Source organism: Euwallacea similis, chromosome 8 (genome assembly GCF_039881205.1).
Source record: "Euwallacea similis isolate ESF13 chromosome 8, ESF131.1, whole genome shotgun sequence".
NCBI lineage: Eukaryota > Metazoa > Arthropoda > Insecta > Coleoptera > Curculionidae > Euwallacea > Euwallacea similis.
In genome coordinates this window covers 5,789,291-5,812,240 of record NC_089616.1, presented here as the reverse complement: position 1 = coordinate 5,812,240, position 22,950 = coordinate 5,789,291, and the positions used below count along the sequence as shown (strand labels likewise).

Here is a 22,950-nt window from a genome sequence, read left to right as displayed (position 1 = left end):
GTTTTTGTTGAGGTATTTTGAGTCTCGGCAGAGAACAAGAAAAATACACTTCTAGAGAGTAGTGACTTATCAATCACGATCGACGAAAGGCTTTTAAAAAAAGATTTTACTTTACTAAGGTTACAATACTTCTGCTCATTACAACGTTCAACTTAGACTAACTTAAAACTATCCACTGGGATTATGACTCTCCTGCCGCATTCCCCCATCTCTTTTCCCTTATCCTCGAATATTGTTGTGTTAGCGTCTGCTTCATGTGGGAACTGTGGCTGGCGATGTATTTTGTACTGTCAGCGGTTTGCATATATGGGAACGGTACGTGGTGCGATATAACTCCTCCCTTCTCAGATCGAGCTTCCCTGGCTGTAGGGTAAGTTGAGGCAGGGGTTGACGGCTTCGTTCTCTGGTCCTTCTGGTTGGCTTCGTCTTCCTCGAAGTTTTTTGAAGACAATGTACCCTATACTTATGAAAATTAACACATATATTAAAATTGTCCATAGACTTGGGAAGGTCGAAATTTTGCTGTATTCCAACTGAGGTTGGTTTTCTCGGATCTCGTTCTTAAGTTCGTGTAGCTCGTCTAGCTTGACTTCTTGAAAGTGGAAAGTCAAATTTAGGTGTAGGGAATTTGGTGGTTGGTCATCGAGATTTGTAAACATGACTGGTTCGCCGGTACTCGTTATTGAATTCTCGTTGGTAATCCGCAATTGGTTTCCTTCGATTTGGCATTCCTCTAGCACTGTGGCTAGGAGACTTCCTGTTACTTTCTTGTATTCTTCCTGTCCTCCACATTTTAGTTTAATGGTTCTGTCAGTGGGAAATATCAAAATCCATTTGTTGGACGAGTCTAGCTGGTTAGTTATCACACGTGTAATGGTGATTTTTATTTGTGGGCAATGCGTGCTAAGTTCTGGCGAGCTCAATAGTCCGACTTCACAAGGGCTGTCTGCGTTGATTTCCTCTAGGGTTCCCGGGTTGCAGATGAATAGTTTGGGTGTCATCTTCTTGCATGGCTCCTCAGGATACGTGTAGTGGTTTTGATTCATGAGTTGGTATTTACCGCGGGGTATGACTGCCTTGAATTGACTCCGTCGTCCAATTGGTATTGAATAAAGGTGATAATAGTCGAAACTACTAGGATTAGTTATTGGAACGTTTAATAGATAGGTTATTTTTCCTTTCAAAACAAAGCTTTCGACACTTATTACCCTTTCGTACTCAAGAGTGTTCTCTAAGGTTATCGGCAGAGGTAGGTTATCGGATGGTAGTTTGAGTTCTAGGGTTCTTAGTTCAGAAAATAGATCTGTGGTTCGCATTATACTAGGGTGGAAAATTCCTAATCTAGCGAATGAGATAGAGGTTTCGATGTCTTGCAACATTGAGTCTACTATTTCGTATAGGTTTATGATTTGAATTAAGACATCTTTGATGAAATACAAATTTCCTCTGTTGGCTGTTTCTTGAACTATGTACTCTATTTGCTTAATTTGGATTTCCATGGTCTTCATGTTATTATTTAACTGAGTTATTGTTTGGTTAAATTTGTTGATTACGCTTAATAAAATTGAATTTTGTTTGTGAATACTGTTCGCTAATTTATTCTGATTTTGTCGCAGCTCGCTGATGAGTGCTTTGTATCGTTGTCCGTCTTCGGCATCTAAGTTTCCCGTGATTGCTTTGAAAACGAAACCTGCCAGGTTAATTAAACCTCTTTTAACTCTTGGGTTCCTAGGAATTATTTGTTCAATCTTCCTTTCTACTCGGTTTTGTGTTAAGTTTAGCACTTTGAGATAGTTGTTGCAATGCTCGTAGTAGTCTGTTCGTGATAGTATGGAGGTTGAAACATTTTGAGATTGGAGGTGTAGCTTGTTTGTCTCTTCCACGATGGTGTTTAGGTCGTAGTAGTGTATTAATTTATGGGTTTGTGTTGTGAGTTTTGCTTGACCTAGTTTGAGGGGTAGCATTCCCGGGTTATCGTCCAGTTGCTTAAGAGTAATTCGATCCTTGTCTGTGGCAACGCTCGTTGCGAGGCTGAAAAGCAATACGTTGACTTTAGTCAAAGCTATATTTGTGTCGGAATGGATGTTTCAGATTGTCCATATGGATTTTAGGGTGTGACTTGGTTTCTATTGTTTTCTTTTGTTTGTTGACCCTTTTTATTTTTTCCGGACCTCTGAATTTATCAGCTAGTTTTTGCCTAGCGTGGGTTTTTATATAAACCTCTTGTTGGGTTTTAAATTCTTCAGGGGACTCGCGGTTTTCGTTGACCTTTGCTACTAGTCTTTCTTTATCTTTGGAAAGATTCTGATTGATGTCCGCGTAAAGTAATCGGGTTTTTTCCTTGTGTACGTTGACGTATTCTGTTAGCAGCATTTGGTCTAATTTTAGATCGAAGGGGTCTTCGGACGAGGTATGACCGGTTATGATATCCGTAGGTTTCATCCTTGTCGCAGAGTGAATCGAATTATTGTAGGCTAAAATTGCATAGATCATTTTTTGCGAAATTGTGTTTTTCGTGAAATCCTGGTGGCTTAATAGGCGTACATGTTCTTGTAGTGTTGAATGTAGTCGCTCTATCATTCCGTTTGACTTTGGATGGTTGGGTGAGCAGAAATGTACTTTTATCTTATGCAGGGTCATGAGTTCGATGACCGTTGTATTTTTGAATTCGACTCCGTTGTCCGTTATTACTCGGAGTGGAATTTGGTGGTGAGAAAAGAACATGAGCAGCTTATCGACGATTTCTGTTGCCGAAAGGTTCGTTAAGGGGTAGGCTTGCGCGTACTTGGAAAAGGCATCAATTATTGTCAAGAACTTCGTGTTTTCGAGGGTTAGCGTATCTAGGTGGACGGTCTCGAAGGGGCGTGAAGGTGTTGGTGTCAGGTTCATTTCCACGTGAGCTGGGTGACGTTCGTACTTGCTTTTCTGGCATATTTGACAGTTGTTAATGTATGTTTGAATGGAGTTCTTTTGGTTAGGCCAGTAATATTTCTGCTTCACTCTTTCCTATGTTTCATCTATTCCTCGGTGATTTGATTTGATTTTGATTCGTGGTATTTCTGAATGATTTCGGGGATGTCGTTTTTGTCGATTACGTCCAACAGTTTCCTGAGGCATCGTTTCATCTTTAAACACGGCCATTTGAAGGTTCTTACTACTTCGCAAAAGGGTTCGTATATCTCCGGGTCTTCGAAATACAGGTGGTGCTGCTTATACGGGACGATGAATTGCATAACAAACTTCTGGGCATCTTTCTCGAAGTTGTCCTTCGAAAGTTGGACGTGGAATCGTCGTTTTCCTCCAAAAAGGACTTGAATGTTTGTCTTGGCTGGTGAGTGTAGGACTGAGGAGATGATGGCTTGGTTTGCTCCGCAGTTAACTGCGGTGTCTGTTATAGGAATACCGACAATTGGGTCTTTACTCCTATTTGTGTGTATAGTGGCATTGTCATCGCTCGGTTCGGGGTTACGTATCGACGGGTCAATGGTCGTGATTTCGTTTTCGTCTACTTGAGCGGTAGTTGACATTTGGTCTAGGGTTTCCTGGTCCTTTGATGGCGGTGCTTCGGCTTCCTTTTGTAGCTGACTGTTGAACTCTTCCATGTACTTGGTTAGCGAGAAGTCATCGGTTGTTTCCTTCGTCTGTATCTCGATTCTTGACAGGGCGTCGGCGTTGGTGTTTGCTTTTCCTTTCTTGTATATTACTTTGTAGTCGTATTCTTCTAGTTTAATCCGCCATCTCGTAAGCTTAAAGTTTGCGTCTTTTAGCGAGAAAAGCCACTGTAAAGGCTTGTGGTCCGTGACCAGATTGATTTTTCTGCCAAAAATATATGGGCGAAAGTATTTGGTGGCCCACACGATGGCTAGCAACTCTTTTTCTGTTGTTGAGTAGTTTCTCTCCGAATCGTTTAACGTTCTGGATGCGTATGCTACAGGCAAATCGTGTCCTATGGGTCCTTGTGATAGGATAGCTCCAAGGGCGACGTTGCTCGCGTCCGTAGTTAGATTGAAGGGTCGAGAAAAGTCAGGGTATTGTAAAATAGGCACGTTCATCAAAAGTGTTTTGCATAGTTCGTAGCAAGAAACGAATTCCTTGTCGTGTTCGATTTTCGCTCCTTTCTTCAGACATTTTGTGAGCGGTTTCGTAATTTTGGCAAAGTCTCTTATAAATCTTCGATAATATCCTAAGAGACCTAGGAATCCTTTGATTTGTTTTGTTGTCTTAGGGATAGGGAATTTCCTTATTGCTTCTATCTTGTCGGGGTTCGGTTTGACTCCCTCACGCGTAATTATGTGTCCTAAGTAAGCCACTTCTTTTTGAAGAAACTCTGATTTGTCGAGTTGTATCTTGAAGCCGGATTCTCGCAATCTTTCAAATACGTTTTTTAGTCTTTCTAGGTGTTCCTGTAGGGAAGTCGAAAACACTATGATGTCGTCCAAGTATACTAAGCATTTTTCGTTTTGCAGACCTCGGAGGATGTTATCCATCACCCTTTGAAAGGTTGCAGGAGCATTTTTTAATCCGAAAGGCATGCGTAGAAACTCATAATGGCCATTTTCTGTGCTAAAAGCGGTTTTCTCTATGTCATCCTCGTGCATTTGTATCTGATGGAATGCGCTGGCCAAGTCTAGTGTGGTGAAGTACTGACACTTACCTAGTTTGTCTAGCAGGTCAGTAATATTTGGCAACGGGTATTTGTCGTCCAACGTCTTGGCGTTTACTCCTCTTAAATCGACAACTCTCCATTTTTTGGTTCCTGATGCGTCCTCCTTTTTTGGAACTGCCCAAATGGGGGCACTCCATGGTGAATGGCTGGGTCTGATGATCTTTTAGTCAAGCATTTTCTTCATTTGTTTCTCCACCTCCTGTCTATGTATAAACGGGTACCTATATGATTTGCAATAAACTGGTATCTCTTCTGAGGTTTTAATGCGGTGCTTTACCTTGCTGGTAAATGTTAGAGGTTCATTCTCATTATAAAATATGTCGGAGTATTCTTTGGTTAATTTCGAGAGTTGGTAATATTCTTCTTCATTAAGATGCTCTGTGCGGAATCTAGAAAGGTCTAATTCATGTTCTTCGTCTATGTCTCCGATATGGTTAAGGTTTATTTCCTCAAGCGTCGCGTGGTCAAATTTTTCTACTTTAATAGCGTGGGAAAGGCCTAACTCCACAGAGTCGCATGTGTTATTTAATATTGTAGCTAAAGCAAAACCATTCTTGGCTGTAGACAAGCTCTCTGGAATCTCGCAACCTTGCATCTTTTGGTATGGTATAACAACATCGCCGTTATCAACGGATGTTCTTATCTTAATCATCTGTTCGACTCGAGGCGATATCGTGATGTAATTCGCTTCGGGTTGCGCCTCATGAAAATGCAATTTGATACAGGCAAATGGCGTGAGAAGACAGTCATTTGCGAGGTCAATGTTGGCTTGGAGTATTTTTAAATTATCGATTCCTACGAGTCCATCGAATGTCTCATGAAATTTGAAAAGGTAAAATTTAAGATCGGTGTTTTTGGGGAGATTGAATATTTTAGAGGCTGGTATTGTCGCACTGTGTTGATGTGATGATTTTTAAAATACGGTTGTAACTATGAATGGATCGTCCGTGATACGTTTAGGGTAGAGTTTCCTTATCGTCTCGGGGTTCATGAAGGAACGGGTGGAACCAGAATCTACTAAGATTTTTTGTTTAGTTTCGGGGAGGATTATGTAGTACAGTCTGCTTGGACTTGACAGATTTAGGTCTATTATCGTGGGTTTTATTTTTTCCTTGCGTTGGGAGGCACTTCTGAAAAATTTTCCTCCTGATTTGGTTTGAGTACGGGACTGCTCAATTTCTTCTATTTCAATTGAAGTTGAGAGGCTGTTTTCTCCTTGAAAATTGAATTCCTGGGGTTCGATGGTTCCGTCCTGATAGGGGATAAATTGTTCTTGATAGTATTGGGGGCATTGTCCGTAGGAACAATCGTACATGTCCTGCATAGGGCTGGTTAAATCCTGAGCTTCTGCATGGTACAGTTCTTCCACGGTGTACCTCGGGGTTTGTTGTTGTTGGGTGAAGTTTCTATTGTTCATCACAGGGCTCTGTGTTGAACAAGAGATTTCTGACATAGGCGTTGGGGGTGGTAGTGGTTTGAATGGATTAGGCTTAAATACGTTGCTAGAGTTACTGGGTCGATTGAAGATTTGAGAATTTCCGAAAAATCTTTGGGATTGTCTGTTGAAATTCATTCCTGGGTTCATCGGTTGTGGTCGAAAGGGTGTTCGGAACATTCTGTGAGAATTCTGGGTGTTCGGGAACGTCTTAAATTGAATTGGTCTTGATTTATTGATTTGGGGTTGTTGAAACATGTAGTCGGTTACTCTTTGGTTTTGAAAATAATGGGTGTTGTTTTCCTGGGTGACAAATTGTAGGGCTTGTGCTAAGTTGACGGGCCTCATACATCTAATTGTGGTACCCAATGGTTCTTTGAGTCCGGATAGGAACGTTTTCAAAGCCAAATCGTTATATAGGTTCCTCTTCAAGGTTCTAGCTTGTACTAGAACTTCGTGTGAATCAACGTATGAACACAACAAATTCAGAATATGCAGTATTCGATCGTAGAAATCTGATGGGTTTTCATGTGATTGTTGTTTCATTAAAACTAAGTCGTGATTTAAGCAAGTCTCGTCTCTTTGGTCGGCAAAGTTGCGTTGTAAGACTTCCTTTAAATCGTCCCAACTATTTACATTTTGAATGTTAACTACTAGTTTCGCGTTACAAGTTAGTTTGCCAATTAGAGAATTGATTAGGTAGGTGTTCTGAAAATTTGCTGGATTTTTTGAATCGTAAAAATTGTCGATTAAAGATTTGCATATCGTTAAATACCTATTTAAATCGTTTGGGTTTCCATCAAAGTTCGGAACGCAATTTAAATATTCGGGTTTAAACTGGGCCATGGTATCTGTTATTCCAAGTTCTTCACCGATGGGGGTATTTGAATTATTATTTGAGACAGAGTCAATTAAAGGTACTGGGGTTTCTAAACTGAGATTCGATATCTCCTCAATTATGTTTTCGATTTCGAACATGCAGAATCAAAATTCACTTACAGTATCAACAGGCGAATCTTGATTATCCTATAAGGTACCGTTTCAGATATTCTCTCTGATGGTTTCCTTGCGTTGCTCAGCAATGGTGTCTCAGCAACCAGAATTTTATCGGTTCCTTGTGGTCTGCCGACAGCTCTTCGATAGAGGTGGATTTTCGATGATTGGAAACTCACTTCTGTCCGTTAATCATAAATACCGGTTTTGTAGATTCTTTTTGGCAAATCAATGATTCGAAAAATGTTCAGTACGTAGCGATTCGCACTGAAGCTCCCAAAAATCCTACCGACTGCGCCACTTAACAATCACGATCGACGAAAGGCCTTTTAAAAAAAGATTTTATTTTACTAAGGTTACAATACTTCTGCTCGTTACAACGTTCAACTTAGACTAACTTAAAACTATCCACTGGGATTATGACTCTCCTGCCGCATTCCCCCATCTCTTTTCCCTTATCCTCGAATATTGCTGTGTTAGCGTCTGCTTCATGTGGAAACTGTGGCTGGCGATGTATTCTATACTGTCAGCGGTTTGCATATATGGGAACGGTACGTGGTGCGATATAACTAGTGAGAATTTTATTGAGTAGGTCTTATGGTACGAGTGGGAAAAATGAACTAACTTACAAAAACTAAAAACCAGGCCAATGCAATTGACCTGCCAACTAAGGTTCTTAGAATTAAACCAAAAACACATGTGCTAGCAAAAAGAAAGGACTTTCACCAAGGACTACCCCAGTTTGACATCATAAATAAAGGATTGTCAGATGAGTTCGCATATGGCCCTTCTTAGAAAGAACCCAGAAAATCTCTAAATTCTTGCAACATGAACAAAAGGCAAACAGAAACAAAACATTCAAAGTATAAGCCGTGTCGCATCATAATTTTAACAGTTTTATTAAAGGTTAATTTGGATCTTTACAATTTGTTTAGTCATTTTTTGAAAATAATATCTGACAAATGGTCACCTCCTGCAGCCAAACATAAATCGGCCATTTTTTCGGCGTTTGCCATCACTTTCTGAAAAACTTCTGGTACAATTTCGGTGATTTCGTTCTAAATGTTGGTCTTAAGTTGTTCAAAAGATTCCGGTTTGTTGCTATATAACCTGATTTTCAAATATCCTCACAAGAAAAAGTCAGGCGAAGACAAATCGGGTGACCGTGCGGGCCAGTCAAAATCTCCATTTTTGAAAATCAGTCAATTGAGGAACATTCTTTTCAAAAAAGAAATTGTTTAAAGAGCCGTATGGCATGTCGCACTCCCTTGTTGAAACCTATAATTTTCCATGCCATTGTTATTTAGTGCAGGCATCAAAAAGTTGTGTAGCATTGCCCTATATCGCTCCCCATCGACCGGTGCTGTCGCGCTATTTTCAACTTCAAAAAAATACGGGCCAATGATTCTTTCCGAACATATACCGCATCAGACAGTAACTTTTGGGGAATGTAAAGGTACCTCTTGAATTAAATGTGGATTTTGAGTGCCCTAATAACGAACATTTTGTGTATTAACACTTCCACAAAGCGAAAAATGAGCTTCGTCAGCCATAATTAAATAACTTTAAAAATCAAGTTCACCAGCATCAATGTTTTGCATGTTTTTGGCATATTGCACGCGACGTGGCTTATCAGGTGGCAACAGTTGTTGTGCCATTTGCATCTTGTATGGAAAGAGATACAAGTCAACTTTTAAAGTCGTCCATAATGTTGACGGATGTATGCCAAATTGCTGAGCGCGTCGACAATATGATGTTTCTGGATTTTGCTTAACATCGGCCTTTACGTCATCAATAACACCGCTCAACAGCATATCTGTTGCATAAAATATTTTACATGATTTTGGATTATTTTATGAAGTTAATTTCAATTATGGGATTAGTTTTTCTCTATCAGCTCTAATTTTTATCTTATAGGAGGAGGGTGTTTTTGAGAAAAAGATGCATTCAACGAACAAAAAAATTTAATTTTGAAAAAATTATACACTTTAGAATTTTCTTTTATACGATTTTTTACTCTGACTAAATGAAGAAATGCTCCTCTGAATACTCCAGCAAAAATCGGGCAACATATGGGCATCCCATTGACCCTGAAATAGTTGTTCCACGGTGCGTATATCTTGGTGGAATCGTTCGTCCTGTTCTTCGCTCAAATCTCCCTAATTTTCCGGAAAACGATCTAAATAGTTGTGCAGAAAACGAATCTTGATGCTCATGTTGCATCCAAGCTGCTCAAAGTGATACAACATCAATTTTTTTTTTTTTTTTTCCGAGGAGAAAAAATCTTCTAAAGACACCCGGCCTGGTGGTCTGGCGGCCGGGTAATGTGGGATTCACCCGGAGGACTCGTCCCGGATTCAGCTGGCTGCTTGCTGAGGCGAGTCCCCCGAGCGCCTACCCACTAAAAAAAACCTCGCTCTTCCTTCGCCTGCGCTGTTCTCGCCTCCGGGACAATCCAATCGAGGGACATTCGCTGTCGTTGGCGAGTGGCGTCGTGTTCGGGGGGGGGGGGGGGGGTGAAAGTTCCTCCCCTCTGTTCTTGTTTTTTTTTCTGTGGCCTCCGCGTTAGTCTAACCCTACCCTCCTCCACCGGGATTGGTTACCCGATCTCAGAAAGCAGGGGGCACCACGCGGAGAGCCGTCTCTTGTCTTCTTTGGTGTTTCCCGCGTTAGTTTTCCCTACCGCCCTCCATCGGGGTTGATTACCCGATCTCGGGAGTAGGGGCACCACGCGGAGATCCTGTCTGCTTCTGGCTCTTTCTTCCTGTGGGATCACTTACCGCGAGGTCATTTGCTGTCGGATGGCGGTTCCCTGGTTTTCGTCCTGGTCGTTTTCCTCCTGGCCTTCCGTCAGATCATCCGTCAGGTGGTCCGTGTGGGCTTCCATCAGGACTTCCCTCTGGGCTTCCGTCTGGTACTCCTTCAGGTCTTCTGTCCGGGCTTCCATCTGGCTCACCGTCAGGTCATCCGTCAGGTGGTCCATTTGGTCTTCCTCCAGGTCTTCTCCCTCGTCTGGTGTCCGTTCCTTTTTTTCTTTTTCCATCACTATGGCGGTGATGTTCTCGCTACAGCGATCCCATTTGCTCTTTGACTCCAGCATACCGTTTATTAGGGATTCTGGAGTCAGTTCTTCAACACAGCATTCTAGAGCTGCCCGTCGATCTCGGAACCCTGAGCATCTGAAGATGCAGTGTTCGGCTGGCTTTCATAGACCTGTCTGCGTTGATTTGTAGCACCCTGATTCTCTCCGTGAGTCTCATCTTTGTTGTTTCTTTCGGTCGCTCCCTAGGTTTGTTGTTTTTGAACTAGGGGGGGTGCTTGCTTACTACTAGGAGGTGGGGGGGAGGGGGAGGGGTTCTTTCGATTTAGTGTGACCCCCTTCTCTTTTCCCTGGCATCCTTTGGTGCGACCCCCCTATCGCTCTCGCTTCTCCCTTCTTCTGTCTGGCTGTGTTGCGGGGCTTGTCCTGCTTCCGCTTTCCTGGTTTCGGCGGGAGCCGGTGCCGCCGAGCCTTTTCCTTTGGCCGTTGTTCTGGCGGTGTTCAGAGCCGCTCTGAATTTTGGGCATTTGTTCCCTCCCGAGAAATGCCCCTTTTTTTCGCAGAGGACACACGTGCAGTCCTCTTCTCGCTCCTGGCAATCCTTGCTACGATGCCCAGTTTTTCCACATCTGTAGCAGGTCTCCCTCCGGATTTTTCTGGTGCATTCCGACGTTCTATGGTCGAACGCCCAGCAGCTGTTACATCTGACGATCTGTAGATGCTCGTCGACTTTACACCTGACGAGTCCTATAGTCAGGAATTTCCCTTGCAGGATCAGTTCAGCTTGGTCTCTCGGCATGTGCACCGTAATCGCCCTTGCTGCCCGTCCTAGTGGTCTCATCTCTCCCATCCTGACCTCGTTTGGTTTAAGGTCAGGTGCTACCGAGATCATTGCTTCCATTACGTCCTCCTTCGTGGACGTGATTTCCAGGCCTCTCACGTGTAGAGTCGCCCGGGCTTGTCGTTCCTTGCAGAGGCGGACGTTTTCCTCTCCTACCGTCCTCTGGATGGCTTCGCCGGCCAGTTTGAGCGCCTTGTCATCTTTATCCATCGTTATGATGAGATTGCCTTCTTTGTTCGTTCTTATGGCCCTGAAAAGGCCATTGCCTTCTTTCCCAAGGCCTTTTTTGATGTCGGAAATCGTTTCCGACGCCGACTTGTCTTTATTTTTGTTCACCACAATTGCGTATGTGGGGAACTTCTTGGCCTTCGGGGTTTTCACCGTCACCACCTGTCGTGGGGTGGGGGTCCGCTGGCTCGGTACCTGTTTTTACCGGGCTGCGTAGATCCTTATGCGTTGGTCTTCCTTGCGGAAGATGAATTCAACCAACTTCTGCAGTTTCGGCAAGGTCACACCATTCAGCTGGTGTAGCGCTATTTTTGGCAATTCTGCTACTTCTTTTTGCAGCCTGGTTAAAGCTGCAAAAAGATTTTCTTCATCGGGCGGCGCGATGATCTTGAAGATCTTTGTTCCTTTGATTTCGCCGCCCACCTTTTTGGATTGGACCCTCGTCACTAATTCGATGACGTCGAAGTCCTCCATTTCCATGAGTTCAGGATGCCTGTTCCTATACAGACGCTGGATACCTGTCTCCATCTTCAAGTCGTCCTGTTCCACAAAAACGACTTTTGCCCCTCCGGACACTTGTTCCTCGACTGGGTTCATGTATACGACCTCCGAAGAGGTGTACATTGATTCGGCCCAGTCCTGGCTGGCTACTTTCCTGTATGCCTCGTAGGTGGTTTCCACGGGCATCTTAGTCAATTGCTGCTGTTGTTTAGCAGCTTTCCTCGGCGTCGGCGTAGGCGTCGTCTGGACGCCGCAATCCTTCGTGCTTGCAGTAGTAAGTGCGACGGCGGCGTCTGTCTGGTTACCGCCGTCTTTACACACTGGCTTTTTCTTTGCCTCTACATGCTGGGTTTGTGTGTGGATTTGCTCCACGTAAACCGCCGCTTTGGCTTCGCTCCTAAGCGAGTTCACTTTCTCAATCAGCCTCTTTAATTTTATGGCCGATTCCTTAATTTCCTTTTTGTTGTTTGTGTTTACAGCAACTAGTCTGTCCAATCTTCGTGTCTCGTCTCCGAGGGTCGTCATCAGTTGACCAATTTTCTCCTCTACTATGATCGTCATCTTTGATTTGCTGCTCTCGCACCTTGTCGTCGCTGGCTTCGGGAATCGTCTTTTGGTTCCTCCCTGTTCGTTCATCGTCTCGTTTCGGCTTCGCTCGTCAAGACGTCTTTTTCCTTTAATTAAAAAATTAAAGGAAAAATCCTGCCTAAGTCCAGATCCGAACCCGGTGCAGTCGTTTAAATTGCTGCTGGATAACCAGTAAGCTAAAGCTTTTTCGTGAGAATAGCAAGTTGGATTCTCTTAACTCTCGGATTTTTCCCGAATTATTTTCTAAAGAAAAAATTTCGGTCACCCCATTCGAGTTTCTCGGTTCTCCCCGGCTTCTGTTTAATTTTTTCCAATTAATTTAAAAGAAAAAATCTTGCCAATTGCTCGGATGCGAGAACCCGGGGGTCACGCCTCGTTTTCTACTGAACAGCCCACTAGGCTATTGACTGTCTTGCAAATTCTGTATTGAACCTTCTACACTATCGCCTTTTAGGGAGTTTTTCCCTTGGAAAAGTTTTTGGATTTCCGCCCTTCCTTGCACGCTTTTCCTTGTTTCTAGTCGAGTTTTTTCACTTTCCCGCACTCGCACACTCTCGCGCACTGACCCGCACTTCGTGTCCTGTCACTTCCCGGGTCCTGCTGTCCGTTTTTCACCGAAAAAAGTCCCGATTTCGTTCTTTCCAGAAAAGGTCAGAACGAAAACTCCCGTGGACCGTTACAGAACGTGTTCGTTTCCACGCGGTCAACGATTTTTTAACGATTTTTTCGGTTTTTCCCGATTTTCACTGAAGTTTATTGTTTTTCTTCACTGTTTTTCACTTTCCTTATGGGGGAAACTGCCCCCGACCGTCTGGGGTGGTAATCCCGTTATTACCGACGGTATTAACGGATTTTGCACAGTTTTTCCACGATTTTTCCACGAAAAACACGTTTTTCCGAAAAAATTTTTCGTAGACACTTGAGTCGTAACTACCCCTAGTTTTTGAGACCGAAATCAAGTTTCTATCTCAATTTTTTCCGCTTTACTGCGCTGTTTCTGCCGGAGCTCGATCGTACGATATTGCTCAGGCCGTGTCCAGTACAGAAATGATACAACATCTATTGAATGTCTGTTGAATTGAATGAAATTCAACATCTGTGAATGAGCTCTTAAGCTCGCATCAGAAGAGAGTGAGTCGGAATGCCTCGTCTCAAGCTACGTATTTTGAGGAACTCCATATGCCTAAACCTGACAACATGACTTATTTAACGCCTCGTTAAGGGCGGATACGGTGTTCCCAGATATCGTACCCTTAATTTTTGCCATGTCAGATAAGAGACAGTGGATACTGAATAATAGCCACCCAAGTTGAGATGTAACAGCGCCTTTAGATCTCCATGGGTAAATAGTTATAAGATGGTGAATTTGTAGGAAAATCCATAGGCGTAACCTAAGGTATTTTAAGCCCTTCGGGTTGCAGGGATTTCATCGTCGGCACCCTTTGCTCTCAGTTTTATAATATATGGTAAAATTATATCAATATATACACTGGCCCGCAATAGTCTTGGTACCCTTCTATCAAACGTATATTATTGCCTATTTCTTTTTAACAACTAGTATAATTTTTATTTACACTTTACATATTAATTCATACACTTCTGCTACATTAAATAATATAACTAATTAAAGATATAATTATCGGCATGTTAAGAAAAAAATACATTTTCGTCCGGCGGGCAAAATACAACCTCGCAAAAGTCTTGGTACCTATAACAGAGTAAAGTTATATTTATGGTACATATAATTATTAGTACCCTGTTGGGTACCCCTTTAATTTTATAACTTGTAATAGCCTATTTGGCATTGAATGAACAAGTTTTTTTGTTACATCAGCGGTTATCTTAGACCATTCCTTCAAAATAATCCGTTTTAGACATTCTTTATTTTGAATATGGTGCTGACGAATTTTAGACTCTAAAACACTCCATAAATGTTCAATCGGGTTTAAGTCTGGACTCTGAGGAGGTGTTTCCAACAAATGAGGGGTATTATATATGAGCCATTGACGTACATTGTATGCCTTATGTTTGGGGTCGTTGTCTTGCTGGAAGTAAACATCCTCAGCAAGCCCTAACTTTTGGGCACTTTGCTTTAAATTTGTCTTTAAAATGTTGAGATACACTTTGTGATCCATGATTCCCTCTATTATACAGGGTGTTAGTGAAATAACTTTCGTAAATTTAACCAGTGATTAAGAACACCATTTTGAACAAAAAAGTTCCTTACAACAGGGGTCGTAAATACAACCATTTCCCTGGAAAATTAAAAAAACATTTTCTGAGAATTGGCAACGTCGCGTCGAATTTATTTCATTTTCACACCTACCTAAGTAGCCGCATGAAGTGGGTTTGCTTCTTTACACGTTTTTTTTTTGGGTCTGGTAGGTTTTACAGTACATAATTAACAAAATGCACTAAATTTATGAAATTTAAAAATTATGTGATTCTTATTATTTTTAAAAGCTACTTACCTTTAAATCATTGTTGTCATCTCTTATTGGTATAACATGTTATTAGGTGTACAACTTTGCTTCCGCCGTTTTTTTTCCGAATTTCGCGATTTTATTGTAAAAAACTAATTATACCTTTAGGATCCAAAGTATTGTCCATCGCTGGCCACTACTTTCTCCCATCTTTCGGGCAGCATACGAATCCCGTGTTGAAAAAATTGGACATCTTTTGAAGCGATCCACGATTCTATCCAATTTCTTACTTCTTCATAAGACCGGAAGTGTTGGTCAGCTAGCCCATGTGCCATGGATCGAAACAAGTGATAATCAGAAGGAGCTAGGTCAGGAGAATATGGCGGGTGGGGTAGGACTTCCCATTTCAATGTTTCCAAGTATTTCTTGACCACTTGCGCAACATGGGGTCGAGCATTATCGTGCTACAAAATCACTTTATCATGTCTCTCGTTGTATTGCAGCCGTTTCTTTTTCAATGCTCGGCTCAAACGCATTAATTGGGTTCGATAAAGAGCACCTGTGATTGTTTCAGTTGGTTGTAACAGCTCATAATATATTACGCCGAGTTGATCCCACCAAATACAGAGCATGATTTTGGAACCATGAATAGACGGTTTGGCCGTCGACGTGGAAGCATGGCCGGGATATCCCCAAGTCTTTTTGCGTTTGGGATTATCGTAATGAACCCATTTCTCGTCCCCAGTCACAATACGATGCAGAAATCCCTTCCGTCTTTGCCTTGCAAGCAACTGTTCACAAGCGAACAGACGCCTGTCAATATCTCTTGGTTTCAACTCGTACGGCACCCAATATCCTTGCTTCTGAATCATTCCCATGTCTTTGAGGCGTTTTGAGATTGTTTGTTGAGTCACTCCCAATGATTGTGCCAATTCTTGTTGACTTTGACACGAGTCTTCGTCAAGTAATGCTTCCAAGTTCGCATCTTGGAAAACCTTCTTTCTTCCACCGCTATGTTGGTCTTCGACGTGAAAATCACCGTTCTTGAAGCGCTGAAACCACTCACGACATGTCCTTTCACTAATAGTGGCTTCCCCATAAGTATCTGAGAGCATTCGATGAGCCTCAGCAGCAGATTTCTTCATATTGAAGCAGAAAAGTAAAACCTCCCGCAAATGACGAGAATTTGGCTCGTACACTGACATTTTCAATTGCGAATAACTTTATGATGAAGACACAAATAGACTAATATTTTTATGAGGTTATGTTAACAGGTGCCCAAGGCTCCTGCATGCCCACATGGGGTTATTTATTTCGATCATTACTTACCGCTACATACATCTATTCAAAAACGGCGGAAGCAAAGTTGTACACCTAATACATTACACACTTTACACCACTAATATCTCAATTAAAATACAAAGTTATAATTGTTTTTACTACATCAAATGTTCAAAATGTCCACCATTTGAGTCCATACATGCACGACAGCGTTTTAAGCAATTTTCCCGTACGCGATGAAAAATTCCTGGTGTATTCCTAATATGATCGGCAGCAGCAAAAATACGTTGTCGTAACTGGTTTTCGTCCTTTATTTCCACGGCGTAGACCAAATTCTTCATAAAACCCCAAAAGAAAAAATCTAAAGGATTAAGATCCGGAGATCTGGCAGGCCAATGATTAGGGCCATTTCTTCCTATCCATTTATTTTCAAACTTATTGTGTAAATGTTCCACAACTGGACGGCTTATGTGTGCAGGAGCTCCATCATGCAAATACCACGTCATGGCACGCAATTGAAGAGGTACATTTTCTAACAAATTTGGCAAATCATTTGTTAAAAATTCTAAATAGATGGGTCCATTTAACCTTGAAGGTAATACAAAAGGTCCAATAAGCTGATCTCCCACTATTCCAGCCCATAAATTTATTGAAAATTCATGTTGGAATTTTTTTGGAGAAATGGCGTGAGGATTTTCATCTGCCCAGTTATGACAATTGTGAAAATTCCAAATTCCATTCCTTGTGAAAGAAGCTTCGTCCGTTGATAAAATGGTAGACAAGAAATTTGGATTTCTTTGTTGTTCAATGAACCATTCACAAAATTGTTGCCTTGATGCAAAATCAGTGGGTAAAAGTTCTTGAACTCTCTGTACGTGGAAAGGATAGAGCAATTGCTCCTTTAGCGTTCTATGAACAGTCCAATTAGAAACACCTACGTAGCGAGCAATACTCCGGGTACTCCTTGTTGAATCCTCTTCCACAAAGTTTATTATTTGTTCCTCGGCTTCAGAACCAACTTCTCGCTGTCGACCTCGTCCTTTATAAGTAGGAATAACACTCTACCTGTATCCAGAAGCCTTTGGGAAACTTGCACAAATGTTTGTCCCGCTGGAAGTTTTCTTTCTGGATAACGATCACCGTAAATGCATCTAGCTTCTTCAGAATTTTGTGACGCCTCACCATAGATTAAAAGCATGTCATGATACTCGCGTACAGAATACATTGTCACATAGGTACTATTAATAAATAGGGATAAAATCACTTAAAGCTCGCCCAAATTAACTTTGCGGATAATTTGTTGCGTGTACCGACAGAAGATGCATTCAGCAAGACCGAAATCACACTAAAATATTAAAAGTATGGAAGGACATACAGTCCATGACAAATTTGAAAAATAAGGGTGGTTTTTGTCTTTTGTCTCTTCTTGATGGTCACTAATGGGCTACACATGTCCATGGCGCCAGGCATGTTTGCCCAGGATCATATGTCACATAAAATGGGATAAAGTGTAGATGGTTATATAACTCATGTACTATTGAGGTACTAAGTCAATCTGTTTACTGCGCATTTCAATGCCTTATCACTTCACCCGCAACGTGGGTGAGCGACCCTCATAAGGGTAATAAAAAACAACCCTGACGAAAATAAACTTCTCTTCTTCGGTAACATTCAGTGCGGCGTTGCCACTTACGTTTTTTTTTACCGCTTAAGTTATTAATTAAGTTTTCAATTGCTTTTAGCAATGTTATTGCTGAATTATTTTAAGTTTTTTTGTTACACGTCAAACAACCTGTATGTGTCAAGTACATTTTTCCACATTTTATTCAAATTTTAAACCTTATTATAGCTTTTCGGTTACCAACTTTGACATTTTTTTTTGAAAAAACTATTAGGTTTTCGACCCCTGTTGTAAGGAACTTTTTTGTTCAAAATGATGTTCTTAATCACTGGTTAAATTTACGAAAGTTATTTCACTAACATCCTGTATAAATATTACCGACTCCAGCTACTGACATACAACCCCAAACCATGACACCGCCACCTCCATGTTTCACGGTTTTAATAGTGTTGCTTGGACTCAATGCCGTATTTGACTTTCGCCACACTTTTATGCATCCATCAGATCCAAAAACATTAAATCGACTTTCGTCTGACCAAATCACTTTATCCCAGAAGTCAGGAGAAGAATTTTTGTACTCCTGAGCAAATTTCAATCTCTTCAACCTATTCTGCTTATTAACATATGGCTTCTTGCGAGGAGTACAACTTTTAAAACCACCTCGATGTAATACTCGACGAATTGTATCTTCATGCACTATCTTTCCATATTGTTGCTGCAACTCAGCAGCAATTTTTGGAGCACTTTGTTTGGGATTCTTTTTGACTTCCATGAGTATCCATCTTTCCTCTCGTTGCGTTAACTTCCGTGGGCGGCCCGTTCGAACTTTATTTTGAATTCTTCCTTCAGTATTATGTCGATTAATAACTTTTTGAATTGTGGATTTACTTCTTTTCAAAATATTTCCAATTTTAGTATAGGATTTTCCTTCTTTATGCAAATTTATTGCAATTTTGCGTTCACTAATATTTAATTCTGTTCGTGCCATTTTAAAGTTAATAGAAGTAAACTTAAACTGATAACAAATTTGATTTCAATATACTATGTACATATTTAGACCTACCTTGGCTGTTCTTTCTTTTTTTTGCAATATCATCAAAAATAAAAATAAAAATAAACATACTTTTACTCGTACCAAGACTTTTGCGAGGTTGTATTTTGCCCGCCGGACGAAAATGTATTTTTTTCTTAACATGCCGATAATTATATCTTTAATTAGTTATATTATTTAATGTAGCAGAAGTGTATGAATTAATATGTAAAGCGTAAATAAAAATTATACTAGTTGTTAAAAAGAAATAGGCAATAATATACGTTTGATAGAAGGGTACCAAGACTATTGCGGGCCAGTGTACTTAAAATAATCGCCCTCTTTGTTTAACGCTTTCATATATTGTTTCATTAGGCCAAGTTTAATGTATAGCAGGGGCAATATTATTTGGTCTCGATTGACTAGAGATTCATTAATCCTCCAAAACACGCATCTTATTTTACAATATCCGTACACGCACCGGTCCACGGGATCATACAGAATAAAAAAGGGCGCATCTATATATTTTTTTAAATATAACATATTCTATTAACTTTTTAAATTAAACCATATGTATTAGAGTTTTTTTTAATTGAAAAATAATAATAATACTTATTATTAAAATAAGCTACAAAAAACGTGCGTTTAACAAAAAACTATCATTTTTAAAAGCTTGAAAAATATGCAAACAAAAAATTTAAACTAAAAAAACAAACGTTATTTCTTAAACCTAACAGACTAATGATTGTAAATAATAAAAAACCGTTAATTAGAAGCAATTTAAAAATAAATTTTAAAATGACTAATCGTCTGTCTTCGTACAGTCTTGACATATTGGCACAACGTGTTTCAAACATAAATATGCACAGCAACATTGTGTTTTTCTGTTTTTTTTTTTATAATCGCAGAAGAGACACTTTCCCTTTTATCCTGCAACTCTCTCTGGCACGGGTTCATTTGGCAACTCCACATATATCTTGTAGACGGTCTTTTACAGTTTTGGGAATTCCTGACCACGTGATCCGAAGTTTCTGATAATCATAACCTTAATGCCATAGAGAGTTCTTGATTGAATTCCCTGCGAATTGTTTTTGTGTTGGGATTGTTTGCTGTATAAAGTATGAAAGAATTTATAGCTGCAACATTCATCATGCAATAGAAGATAACCATCGACCATCTTTTTGTATTCCTTGAACAGTCATATTGGGCACACAGCTTGTGTACGACATATACTCCTCCTTTAGTCACGTTGCAAAGTTCTATCATTTCCGGTTTTTGACTGTTAGGATCAATGTCATCAGTAAAATGTATCGTTGAAAGCAACAAACATTTTTGTTTCTTTTTGGTATGTATGATACGGGGGTAGTAGTTTCTTAAAAAGCAAACATTCATGACCCAATTGGACGACTTGAATTTTGTTATACTGTAATTAAATTTTTTTTTTATTGTACCTAGTAGAGTCAGTCCTCTCGACTTTTCAGCTAAAGGCATGCTTGTAAACCGGTTATCTGTTGTTATATTTCGGTTTGAGTTACTAATATGTTCAGTCAAGAGCTCTACAACACTTTGGCCACTATTATTTAATTAATATGGTCCCTCAGGCTGGCGTCCGACGTAAACCTTCATTGCACTAGTGTAAAATATTTTTGCACTACAGGCTGCAAACACCTTTATACTGTATTTGTTCAGCTTACTAGGAACGTATTGCCGAAAGCTGCAATTGCTTCTAAATCCTTCTAACTTTTCGTCAATTGTGACAAATTCTGAATGGCTCTAGGCATCTTTGTAGTGTTGCACGAAAGTATCAAAGAACTGTCTTATAGGAGTGCACTTGTCAAGTTTCTTTCGCTCATTCTAGTATGAATGTCATCAAATCTTATATGTGCGAGTAAAAATTTAAATCTGTTGATGCCCAGAGTCAATTTAAACGCCTCTACTCCTGTTCCGTTTACTTTCCATAAATCCATAGTATTAACATAAGTCTGTTTACATGTCAAACGCCAGCTAAATAAATAAGGCCTAACAGAGTTTTGATTTCAATTATATTTGTAGACTTAGCGTTTCTTTCACAAGTATAATTTGCTGATAAAGTTTGTATTTTCTTATTTGTACACTTAACAATAATTTTCAACATCGCATCTGTAAAAAAAAAGTTCCAGATATCCATAGACGATTTTAGATTTTCCGCAATGGCTTTAACTCCTGGAAAAGTTTTGATAATGTTTTGTTTGCGTGTTTTAATCTTTCGAGACTTGTAATGTTTTCACCATCTAGTGCTGTCATCTTTGCCAATAAAAAGGGGCTGTCGATGAGCTAATTCAATTTTTATTTCATCTTCGTTTTCCTCAAATTCTTGCTCTGTCTCACTATTATCATTTCTAATTCCTATGTTATCTACAGTACGCAACAATAAAATAGCACACAGTGAAATTTATGTCAAAAATCATTTGTAATGCATTTTATTTAATAATTTTTTATTAATACATAACAAGGGAGAATGATTGCTATACAATTTTTATGGAAAAGAGGTATTAATAAATAATACAATCAAAATCGTGAAAATTTAACGCGACAAAATAATAGCACATTTTTCAAAAATAATATTACAATTATTTAACTAAAAAATCTTAATACATTTTGAAACTAGTACTTTGTACTACCACCTTTATTTTTTATTACATTTATAAGACGATCTGGTATTGATTTGAATAATTTTTTAATATATTTTCTAGGAATCTTATTCGATTCATAAATAACATAATTTTTTAAATCTTCTGCATTATTAAATTGTCTGCCATTTTTATACATGGCTCTTGCAAGCTTGCCCCAACAATTTTCAATTACATTCAAATCGGGTGATCTTGCTGGCCATTCCAAAATAGTAATATTATTGGTTTCAAAATACCATTAACGCACTTTGCGGTGTGTACAACTGCGTTGTCTTGTTGGAAAATAAAATTTTCTCTTGATATTTGTGTAGCATACTTTTTAAGTTGTGTATCAATTAATTTTATGTACTCACGACTATTTAATCGTTCTTTAATAACGTTCACTTTAGTCTTTCCTCTATACCCGCTACCGGCCCAAATCATAAGGCTGCCTCCACCCATTTGCCGACGACTTAAATAAGCTTATTCCTTTCTCAAATCATGATAGTAATGATTCCACCCATCTGGTCCATCAAGATTAAATTTTTTTTCATCACTAAATATAACATATTTTAATTTTTTTATAGATTTTAGATGTTTTGTCATAAACTGTTAACGTGCCTCTTTGTGCCTTGAAGATAGGGATGGCTTCTTTTTAAGTTTTTGATGTTGTATGATTGAGGAATGTTGAAGTACACGTTGTACGTTTCTGATATTAGTATTTATGCCCACTGAATCAGCTATTTCTCTGGCCGTAGCAAAAAAGTTTGATGCTGCTCTCAAAATAGCACGTTTCTCATGGTTTGTTAACGCTGGTGCTCTGCCCTTAACTTTTCTTTTGCCATAATTACTGGGATTTTTAATTAAATTATATATTACTTTGTAGTTTCTACCCACAATTTTGGCAATTTTTAATATTGAATACTTTTCTTTCCATAAGCATAAAATCTTAGCGATTTCACTCTTACTTAACTTCGGTACCTCACTCCATGACTCGAAAATTGAATGGTATTTGTGTTTATTTATATTGCGTACTGGTTTCATCCTTCAATTTTATTAAGTTTTTTATAAACTTAATTTTTTTTAAATAAACAAAAGGTATTTTATTAAAAAGTGCAAAATATTGGCTTCTAACTACTAAGATTATACCTTAATGAATGTAATGACAACAATGATGATCCTATGATAAATGCCTGATTTATATAATTAAAAGATGCTGAGTGTGCCGAATCTAGAGCGAGTTATTGTTTTGTTTATGGCATGTGTTATTACCTTAACGGGAAATGGTCATATAATTCCTCCCTCCTTAAGTTTGAGAAAATAGGGGTTTATTTTCGAGAGGTGTTAATTGTATAGCCATTTTTAGATTTTCCTTAGATTTATGGTAATAATAGTAATATAAAAGCGCTGCTAAAATAATGAGTACAAAAATAACTATATGGGTAATAAATATACTAGTATTCACTATATCAAAATCCTTTATTTGGTGTACTAGTAATTGCTTAGCAATCTTAAAATCTTCATGCACACTATCGAGGTTGACCTCTTTAAGTTTCAGGGGTTCAATTTTTTCCTTTAGAATTTTATTGATAGGAATCGTGATAATTTTAGTCGTAGATTAATTATATCATGTTTCTGAATTTCATATGTTTTAT

The 22,950-nt window shown here is 39.5% G+C and overlaps 1 protein-coding gene across 1 annotated transcript in view; it reads right to left on the bottom strand.

Annotated features, from left to right (window-relative positions):
- Positions 1 to 20,532, bottom strand: part of RpL30 (ribosomal protein L30) — a 74,689-nt gene extending 54,157 nt beyond the window's left edge. Inside the window, exon 1 of the mRNA XM_066392488.1 lies at positions 20,529 to 20,532. The gene's annotated coding sequence lies outside the window, so the exon portion shown is untranslated. The remainder of the gene's footprint in view (positions 1 to 20,528) is intronic.
- Between the last annotated feature and the right edge of the window lie 2,418 nt (positions 20,533 to 22,950).